The sequence below is a fragment of the Quercus suber genome, unplaced genomic scaffold, assembly GCF_002906115.3.
Source record: "Quercus suber isolate HL8 unplaced genomic scaffold, Cork oak 2.0 scaffold_633, whole genome shotgun sequence".
NCBI lineage: Eukaryota > Viridiplantae > Streptophyta > Magnoliopsida > Fagales > Fagaceae > Quercus > Quercus suber.
The window spans coordinates 272,001-282,376 of NW_027070075.1; the positions used below are offsets into that span (position 1 = coordinate 272,001).

Below are 10,376 nucleotides of genomic sequence, written 5' to 3' on the forward strand. Positions count from 1 at the left end.
AACATGGCAGCATCGAGTTGTGACACGTGTCACATGTGTGTGGTGTTGCATGTTGATGCGTGGGGTATGTGAGCTCATGATGGTGTGTGAGGGCTTTGATGATTGTGTATGTGGGCATGTGAGGCACGTGTGCTGCAAGGTACTTCTACCAGTGTGTGTAGGTGTGTGCAGAAGAGTTTTGGGGTGTTTTTGGCAACGTTGATTTCTTCATTTTTCAATCTTTTGATTTGAGCGTGTTCTCACTCAAATCGATAAGGTAGAGGGTGAAACAGAAACAAAAACACCGTTTGTGGCAATGCAGATGTGGAACGACGTTAGAAAGGAAGAAATTTTTCTAAAGCCTAAGCCCTAATACCATGTTGAAACTGAATGTTATTGTTCGGGAGATAGCACCTTGGGGGGACTCCAGTTAGGAGATTAATATAACATATAGAGACACTACTTGACCCAAAAGCTTAAGACTATGGTATGGACCCAATTAACTACTCATTTTTCTTATTAGTATCCAGTGTGAGACTCCACTAATCAACTAACAATGCTTCATTTGAATATTTCAACACACACACACATATATATATATATATATATTAAGTGCCAAATGAAAGGCATAAGAGCACACAGAATTCATTAATCGCCCAGCTAAAAACTTCAATAAGTTTACCGAGTCAATATCCATTGCATATAACTATGAACATTTGAAACAAGCTTTTGTTCTTTTTCTTTATCATTTTACGGTAAAATCTTTCTTGCTTCCTTGCAAATTTTCATTCATGTGAAAACGTGGAAGCTTTAGGTTGAACCTTGTTGATCAGAAAAACAAAAACTATGTACAGAACAGTGTGTATAACTAATAAGAAAGAACATAATATAGAGTTTCTAAGCTTTTTCTGCCACACCTGAATGGCAGAACGAAGAGCATGGTTGGGTAAAAGATTGCAGTGTTCAAGCTTAAGATTTGTCATTGGTGAAGTATCATGACCACTTTCCAGCCATTCTCTCAAAGCCTCTGCTTCATAAGTATAACCATCCACTGCCACTTGTGGATCTTGCATGACTTCCTGCAAGTTTGCAAATAAAAGAAAGAGTAAAATGGCCTTATACCCCCTGTGGTTTGTTGTTCTTTTGTTGAAACCTCTTGGATTTCCAATTCTTTCTATTCACTCTTTGTGGAACTCAATTGTCTACTTCACTTTTTGTTTAAATCATCAACTGAAGTTGTCATATTAGATGCGAGGGACCCGTACACTCACATATTTCTCTCTTATTAGGTCCCCAGTGGGCCAGTGGTATCTAATTACTCTCACATGACTAATTTTTATTATTGATCTTAACAGGAAGTGAACAGAATTAATTGATTAGAACAATTAGATACCATAGGAGTTGTGATTAGACCACAGGGTCAGATATGTTTTATCCTAAAATAAATGCCTTTTTTAAAAAGAAATAAATATTCCAATTAAATAGGCTTTTAGCATAAAGACTTTTCAAGAAGAAATAGAGATTTCCAATCAAAGCTATATTCCTAATAGATGGGGACAGGCACATGCAGAAGAACCTTTTGCCAACGAGATAATAACTACTTGAGAAACTTGTGAGTAATCATATTACAGGTAATGAGAAAGGGTTTCGGATGCTTAAAGAGTTATATTGATTAGTGATTTATTATAGAACTAGTAGCAGACCCGCGCAATGCGCAGGATAATTTTGATGTCATATTATTTTTTGTTAAGTAAAGAATGAGAATAATAGTTGAGATTTATAAGTAATGGTCCCAAACTCATCTCACAATAATGTGATTACATTGTAATATATATAATAAATTTTATGTAAGTAAAGAAGTCTTTATCATGATTGTGTGTGTGTGTGTGTGTGTGTGTGTGTGTGTAGATATATATATATATTTTTTTTTTTAGCAAAGAAACATGTTGCACTTTACTTTCAATTATTATATATAACAAAATATTTTGTAATACGTTAGAATAGTGTGAGATATGTATCAAAACACAACACAAATAAAAACTGGAAAATGTATAATTTTTATTAGAACATGAATATGAATCTTGTTGGTTTCATATGAAAGCTAACATTATTTTGCATTTTTGGAGAAATTACTGAGCAATTTATCCAAACTTTGTTTCCATTTTATCACATAAGAACTATTAAAAAAAAATTATAATAGTTTCTATTTTGATAATCACTAAACTCATGTATGAGAATCAACTATTACAAAAAAATATCTCCCCAAAACATATATTGATTTCTATTATTCCTTTCCATACAATTTAAAAAATGTGAACAACTAAGGAAGCTAAATGTGTAGTTGATCGTTTCTGCAAAAAATAAAAATGTGTAGTTGATCTTAGTCAATCAATAAATAGCATAAAAGGGGTAGGGGAAAGCAAATGTAATCACGGTATAATTGTTTATATATGTCCATATTTGTTTTTGTATAATAATACTCTTGATTTCTAAAATATTCATGGTGCAACTGTATTTTGTTTGATATCTCCCAGTTCTGCAACTTTAACCCAACTCACAACATATAAACCAATGATCATGAAAAAGAACCTAGCAAAATGAAGCCAAACACAATTTCTAATTTTTAGTGATAATAAAAGAGAGATTAAAAGATATCACAAATATGTAGTGATAATTAAAAAAAATTCCATCACAAATACTATACATATTGGTTTTAAGAGAGATTAAAAGAGAACAAATATAAATATAAAATGTGTGTGTGTGTGTGCGCCCGCATGTGTGTAGGGGAAGGGAAAAATGTATATACGATACATAAGTGTTAAGGGAGGAGAAAGGTTGGGAAAGAGGAAGAGACTTTGTATGTTTTGGTAATTGAAAAATGTATTTATAACTGGTAAGTTGCATAGTTAATGTTATATATATATATATAATATTTTCTTTTTAAAAGAACTCATCAAATCCAATGCAGTAACATAATAGTAAGTCTGAATAGAGGACTTTTGGGCAACCATATAGGTTTATATATTCATTATTTTTTTCCCAAAAATTTTTATCAGAGAAAATTATTTCCTTCATAAATGAGAATTTTATGGATTTTTTTTTTTTTCAATTAGATCGAAGAAAAATATAGGAAGGCAAAAAAAAAAAAATTGATTGTATTTCTAAAAGATCTAATAGTGAATATTTAAGTACATATTATTTAAGAATTATAATAGTGAAATTTGTAGTACAAAAGAAATGCCTAGTTGATTTCCTGTTGTATTTATCTATTTTATTTCTTATATTATTTCTATTATATTTTTGAATATTTAAGCAGTATGATGAATTAAAGTGCAACATATCATAGCCAAATCGAACAGTAGGATATAAGATATAAGTTTAAGGTTTTTTTTTTTTTTCCTTGAGAATTAGATAAGCTTAATTAAGCTAATTACTAAGGTAATATGATTTAATTCATGTTGGACTATACAAAATCATTCTATTTATATATATATTGGTTAGCATGATTTGAATTAAGTTGTAGGATTACATAAGAATGAGATCACGTCGAGGTATATGCTTCAATTGAGAGAATTTTTTTAATTTTAAAGTAATGGACATTAGTATTACCATGGAAACATAAAGCAATATTGCATGCATGTCCACAATTATAAAATGGATGCAATAGTTATAAATTGTAAGAATTTTTTTTTTTTTGAGAAGATAAATGGTACCCAAATACAAAGAAAAAGAGGAACACCGTACGGTCAATACCTATCGATCATAAAATTTTGTTTCCTCTTCCAAGGTGTCCTAAGAAGTTATAAATTAGCATCAATTTAGATGAGATTAAAAGAAAATTAGCAAGGATTTATGTGGTATTTAATTTAAAAAATGAAAAAGCTCTTCAGAAAATAAAATAAATAAATGAGAGGCAAATGATCATGTACTAAATCAATAAAACGCATTCCAATTCTTTAAACACAAACAATTTTAATGGGTAAAACAAAATTATGTAAAAAAATTGTAAATATGAATACAAAGAAATAGAATATCAATTGAAAAAAAAAATGGTATTTACAACCCTGGAAAAGAAAATCCAATGCAAACCTTTACATTGTAATTTGTCAAAAAATTAATGAAAATAACCATATTAAACTAAGTTATAATCCCAAATACAAAGAAAAAGAGGAACAACATTTGGTCCATACCTATCAATCATAATATTTTGTTTCCTAGTCCAAGTTATCCTAAGAAGTTAAAAATTAGCATAGATTTAGATGAGATTAAAAGAAAAGTAGCAAGAATTTATGTAGTATTTAATTTAAAAATAACAAAGCTATTCAGAAAATAAAATGAAAAAATGGGAGGCAAATAATCATGTACTACATCAATAAAAAGCATTCCAATTCTTTAGACACTAACAATTTTAATGGGTAAAACATAATAATGTAAGGAAAAATTGTAAACATGAATCCAAAGAGATAGACTATCAATTGAAAATTAGGAAAAANCTGATTAAAAGAATCAGGTAAAGATGCTAGGATCACATCAACTTAGGTCTCACTATCAATTTCTGCACCGAGCATATCCAGTTCGTTGATGAAAGAAATCATCTTCAGGATATGTTCCCGAACTGGAGTTCCTTCCACCATTTTGGTGGACATGAGATTTTTCATAGCAGTTTGTCGTGCACTTCTGCTTTGTTCTCCAAACATCTCTTTGAGGTGCAGCATCATATCTTGTGCTGTAACTAGGCCTTGGCATTGTTTTTGCAACACATTGGTCATAGAGGCCAATATGTAGCATTTAGCCATTTCATCAGCCTCATGCCACTTATTAAATGCATCTCTTTGCGCCTCAGTGGCATTAGCTAAAGCAAGTTCTGGTGACTCAGTATTAAGGACATAAGCTATCTTATCAGCAATGAGAACAATGATTAGGTTCCTTTTCCAATCTACATAGTTTGGTCCAGACAAGCGATTTTCATCCAAAATCTTAGCTAAGGGATTAAAATTGGTCATAATGAATCTGCAAAATAATATAAAATAATATTTTCACATACATATATCCATCATATTCAGGTTTTTGAATAACTAATGGTACCTCCCACAAGAACAAAATTTCATAGATTCCCAGAACAGAATATAACAATTATATTCATAAATAGTTCGAAGTGGGCATCGGGAACCCTTACCTTGCATGCTCCAATAATTTCTTTTGAAATATACTGTGCACACCATATAAAGGCAAATAGATACTATTCATCATAATTTCATCTCATGTTTTTAATTTAATTTAATTTATCTATGATTCCCGATTTACTTTTGGCCTCCAAATCAAACATGTTTTACACTATTTTAGTGGTCATGTTTATTTGGATAAGTGCAAACCATTATCTGAGTGTGATATATGTACTAGTATGATTATGTTGCTATTTTAGCCACACTCCCACCAGTCATACACACACCTGTCTTCCCAAGAAGTAAACAAGAGGAACTACCAAACCAAAATCAAGTCTATCCTTTTGGCTTCGACAAAATTTTTATTTAATAGAACCTTTATTCACCGACAATGGAAGGCCATAGGAATTATTTTGTAAAATAATCCTATTTAGCACTTAATATATACTTCTACTGGGACTCTTTAAAAAATATTGTTTATGTATCTTATACAATTCCCACTAATTGAAAATCAACACCTCTATTCGGTAATACTCAAGATTCAATACCTTAATTTAGCAATACTCAATATTTTATCAATATAAAAAAGTGAGTCATTGAACCAATATATATCAATATGGATTACACAGAAAGACAATCCATAAAGCAATCCATAAGGCAATAGTCATCAAATTATAATAGACAATCCATAAAGCACTAAGGCGCACAACTGAAGAGTATGATGCAAGAGACATAATGATATAATCAATCACGGCACAGATCAACATAGTGAATCAAGAATACTAAAACGTATCGGAACCAAACAATCAATATATCACATATATATTAATCACGCACGGATCTTCGTTGTTCTCAACTTCTCCGAATAAAAAACAATTAACATATCACATGTATCAATCATGGCATATCGGCACACATACTGAAATTAAATAACGATTCAAAATCCATGATTAGGTGTGGTTTGCTCTGATACCACTGAAAGTTTTGCGGAAGCAATATAGAACAAAAATTTATATTTTCATTTTTAAAGATCGTTGTACCACACAACCATAGATTCTGAATAGAACAAAATTGCGTACCTCTCTTAGCAACCCAAGTGTGTTGCCTCCCAAGGTATTCACGTCTCTCTCTCTGTTTCTTTTTGAGTTTTCAGAAGACTGCAGTATAACTCAGTAGTTCTGATGGCCAACCACTAAATATGATATTATAAAATCTTATTTTATAGTAGACTTCTAAAACCCTAGAGAGAGATTGGACGTGGGATCCTTAGGGATCCTAATCTTCAGCCGTAGGATTTTATCAATAACCTTTTTTGAACGTTATTGACTTTTCTTGAAACTCTTTCCAAAAATATTCCTTAATTTTCTCAATCATATCAAGAAAATATTTGAACTTCTACAAATTGCAATAATGTCCATCAACACATTGCAATTGACCCCTGAAGATTAGAGAATTACAAATGAGGTCCCATTACTTACAAATTTATATCTATGTCCTTCCACCATACTATATTCCCACAAGCCACTAGGACTGGATTAATATCACTGTCATGTCCCTAGCTTATGTAACCCTTAATTTCTTGATTTTATAATTTCTATTGGACTCCAAAATATCTTTAAAAACTCTTTAAATATATATATACAATATTATATATATGAAAAACATTTTTTTGAAAAATGTCACCGGCTGGTTTTGTTTTGAGTCCAACTTCAATATGAAAATCAACTGAATATACTATCTTATTTAGAGACTGGTGGATTCATTGTTGAGCATTTATATATTTTACTCATTACACACATAACCCAACGTGTCTATATATAGCCTTTAAAAATCAGCATCACCAGTTGACATTGTCAAAGTTATGTGCATAATAAATAAATATACACAAACCCCTCATGTTTAAGGACAATAGAAAAATTGTGATAAGGCAACCTTTTAATTAACAGTGATCGCTCCATAAGGTGTCCTTGATCGGATCCAATTTAGTGTATGTACTTGTTACATTACACCCACTTGTCTGCTTAAAGTCACTACCTCAATGATGGAGTAAATCATCCTATTATATAGCAGCACAACAAGTGTAGGCTTTAGTGGTAATATTTAATTAATATCCACAGGCTAGAACAATTTAATAATCTATGAAAAATCATTACTCCCTGTCTTTGGTTCCTTAACCATTAACATGATTTTTCTACAGAAGTGACATCACATGCCACATTTAAACAATGAAATATACCTATAAAATAATGACTGTGAAAATAAATTTTTATTATCAAATAAAAAATGCATGATATTGTTTTTGAGGGCAAATATTTCTAACAGGAGGGAGATTAATTTATCAATTGAAAAACCAAAAAACTTACATGAGAGATGGGGCACACAAGATATGCGGGAGGTTTGAAATTCTCTTCAGATCCCAGGAAGGTTGAGGATGAGACTCCACATGTAGTGCTTATTGATTCAAGTACAGTCAAGACCTCTGAGCCAAGGTCTGGACGGTTCTTTTACTTTGGATTACAACACCTCAAAGCCAAGTAAGCCTACTGTTCAGCCTGCTTAATTGGCCAATCTCCAGCCAAAGGATCCAGGAGCTCTTTCAACTTACCAGCATCTAATGCATATAGCACATCCTTTGTTATTCTTATGGCTGGCCTTCCAGTCAATAACTGCAATAATATGATTCCAAATGAATAAACATCTGACTTTAAAGTAAGCTTTCCTGTTGAAAGGAACTCGGGATCCATGTATGCAAAAGCGCCTAGTGCTGTGTTCCTTGAACTTTGATCATGAGGTAAAAGGTGACAAATACCAAAGTCACTTAGTTTGCTAACGAAGTTGGCATCGAGGAGGATATTGGCAGGAGTCAAATCACCATGTATTAATGAAGAAAGATGAGTAGACGGTACAACCCAGTGGCTATGCTTATTTGAGTTTTCCATGATAATTGGGCCATCTTGTCCTTGCATCTAAGTTGATCTCCAAGGCTTCCGATTGGGGAGATACTCATAGATGAGAGCACAAGCTTCTTGGCAGGATCCAATTAGTGTGACAAGATTGGGATGCCTCAATTTACTCAATATATCAACCTGAAATACACCCAACTAGCATGAGTCAATGTGGATACAACTAGTGTTAGATTTGGATTTTTTTTTTTAATGAAAAAAATGTCTTTTAATTTGCGAAAAATATAACAGAGTAAATAAAATATGGTAATGGTGTTGACATATGGATAAATCATGAAACACATAATTTAAGGCAAAAATTTAGATCAAACAAAATGTATGTCAGTCATTCAATAATCAATAATATTTACATTTATTTTGGGCATAGCCATCAATTTGGATCATCAAACGATATGAAACCCATTAAATGTGCCACACACACCAATTTGACCCTAGTACTGGAGATGTAAGAAAACCTGCAAGTAATTTACATTGCTGATCATTTAGATTTTCAAGTCCTAAATAGATATATAGTCAATGCTCCCAATGACATATGAGTTAGAACAATTAATTCACCCAGTTCACATATAAATATGCAGGGCAGGAACCATCCTACCTCACATTGTAATCCGAAGGGTTCTTGCAAACTATGATGGTGTAGCATCTTTATAGCCACCTGCATGTGATGCCAGACGCCTTTATAAATGCTCCTATATCTTCCTTGCCTACTTTTCAGAGATGGATCAAAGTTTTGAGTTGCTTCCTTGATCTCCAAATAAGAGAACTCAGAGAGGAAGTAAGACGTGTGCGCTTGATACCTCTCCTTGTTTGCTTCTCAGATCTTGAACTTCTTTTAGTGCATTACAATGCTCTATTTGCAACTCATCCCATTCCTTTTTGTAATATTGTAACTGTTCCACATCTAAGGCAATCCTCTGCTCCAAATCCTTTACTATCTTATCAGATTCTGCAATTTGATTCTCAAACAATGAGCTTTTATCCAGGACAATTTGGAGTTGTTCCATGAATTCATTTCTCTGTTTCTTCATCTTTATAAGTTTTTCCTTTTCTTTTGCTAGTGCTTACTCAATTTCTTTTCTTTTTTTCAACTCTTCATCATATAAGCTTTCTGACACCTTAGCCTGCAAATAGGCAATTTATGTAAGAATATGGAATTTTTCAAGTTCGTAATAGAAGAAATTCCATGCATAGTGCACTGGGATCTTGCCCATCATCTCATCCTAAATATGATATATGGTTCAAGTGATTTAATTGTTATGTACAAGATCTGTACAATGACGAGAAAAGAAAATATGAATTTCATCTCAATAATGATATTTTTTTCCTGAACTCTTTCTCTCTCTCTCTCTCTCTCTCTCTCTCTCTCTCTCTCTCTCTCTCTCTCCATATATATATATATATCATCCAAATACATGGAAAAAGTTAAAAATTATATGCTAGTAACAAGAAATTTACCCTATGGGTAGCCTCAATGGAATTTTTTGCAGCTTTTCCAAGCCTGGCTGCCTCCTGCAATGCTTCACACCTAGCATTTTCAGCCTCTGCCATGGCTTGTTCAAGTCGAGCATAAAGAATATCATCTATTCTCCCATCCTGCTAGATTAAGTCAAACAATTAAGTTTTCAGAGCTTTCCATATGATTTGGTCATTGAATCAACCAAATTGATTAGTGCTAGAGACAAAGGTAACATGCTAATTGTTAAGACCTAAAACCTGAAGTCTCAACTCAATAAACAGACATGCGTCATTGCTTAGACGTATATGCCTAACATATGGAAGTTATGCACATACCAATACACTGAGAGGGGATGAATGATTGAGATTCTCTTTGGACTCAGGAAGTGGCCCTAACCTTAATACATTCTCACCCAGCTCAGTCCTCACAGATGGAATCTGACCTATATCAACAACTTGATGTGATGGACATGCTGAATAATTTGAACCAGGTGGATAACTCCTTGAAAACTGAACCCATTCATCAGTACTCGCCATGACATACAAACTGTTACATGGAGCTGAGAGCTCTTCAATACCACCGAGGGAGAAAACCTCAGTTCTGCTTCCTCCAAACGTTTCATTGCAGAAGGAATTTTGGGCTGGATTGATGGGTATTTGCCCATCATTTTGCCTCACAGATGATAATCTCAAGTCGGTTGATGCTCCACTCTAGCGTTTCGACTTTCTTGCAACAATGAGGATCTAACATCTGCGACAGCTCCATTTAAGCTACCTTCTCTATATTGATATGGTACTCGCATTAGCAGTTATCTTT

General features: G+C 32.8%; 1 pseudogene; it reads right to left on the bottom strand.

The window, feature by feature from the left end:
- Positions 1-764: 764 nt before the first annotated feature.
- Positions 765-10,096, bottom strand: LOC136064141 (U-box domain-containing protein 33-like; annotated as a pseudogene).
- Between the last annotated feature and the right edge of the window lie 280 nt (positions 10,097-10,376).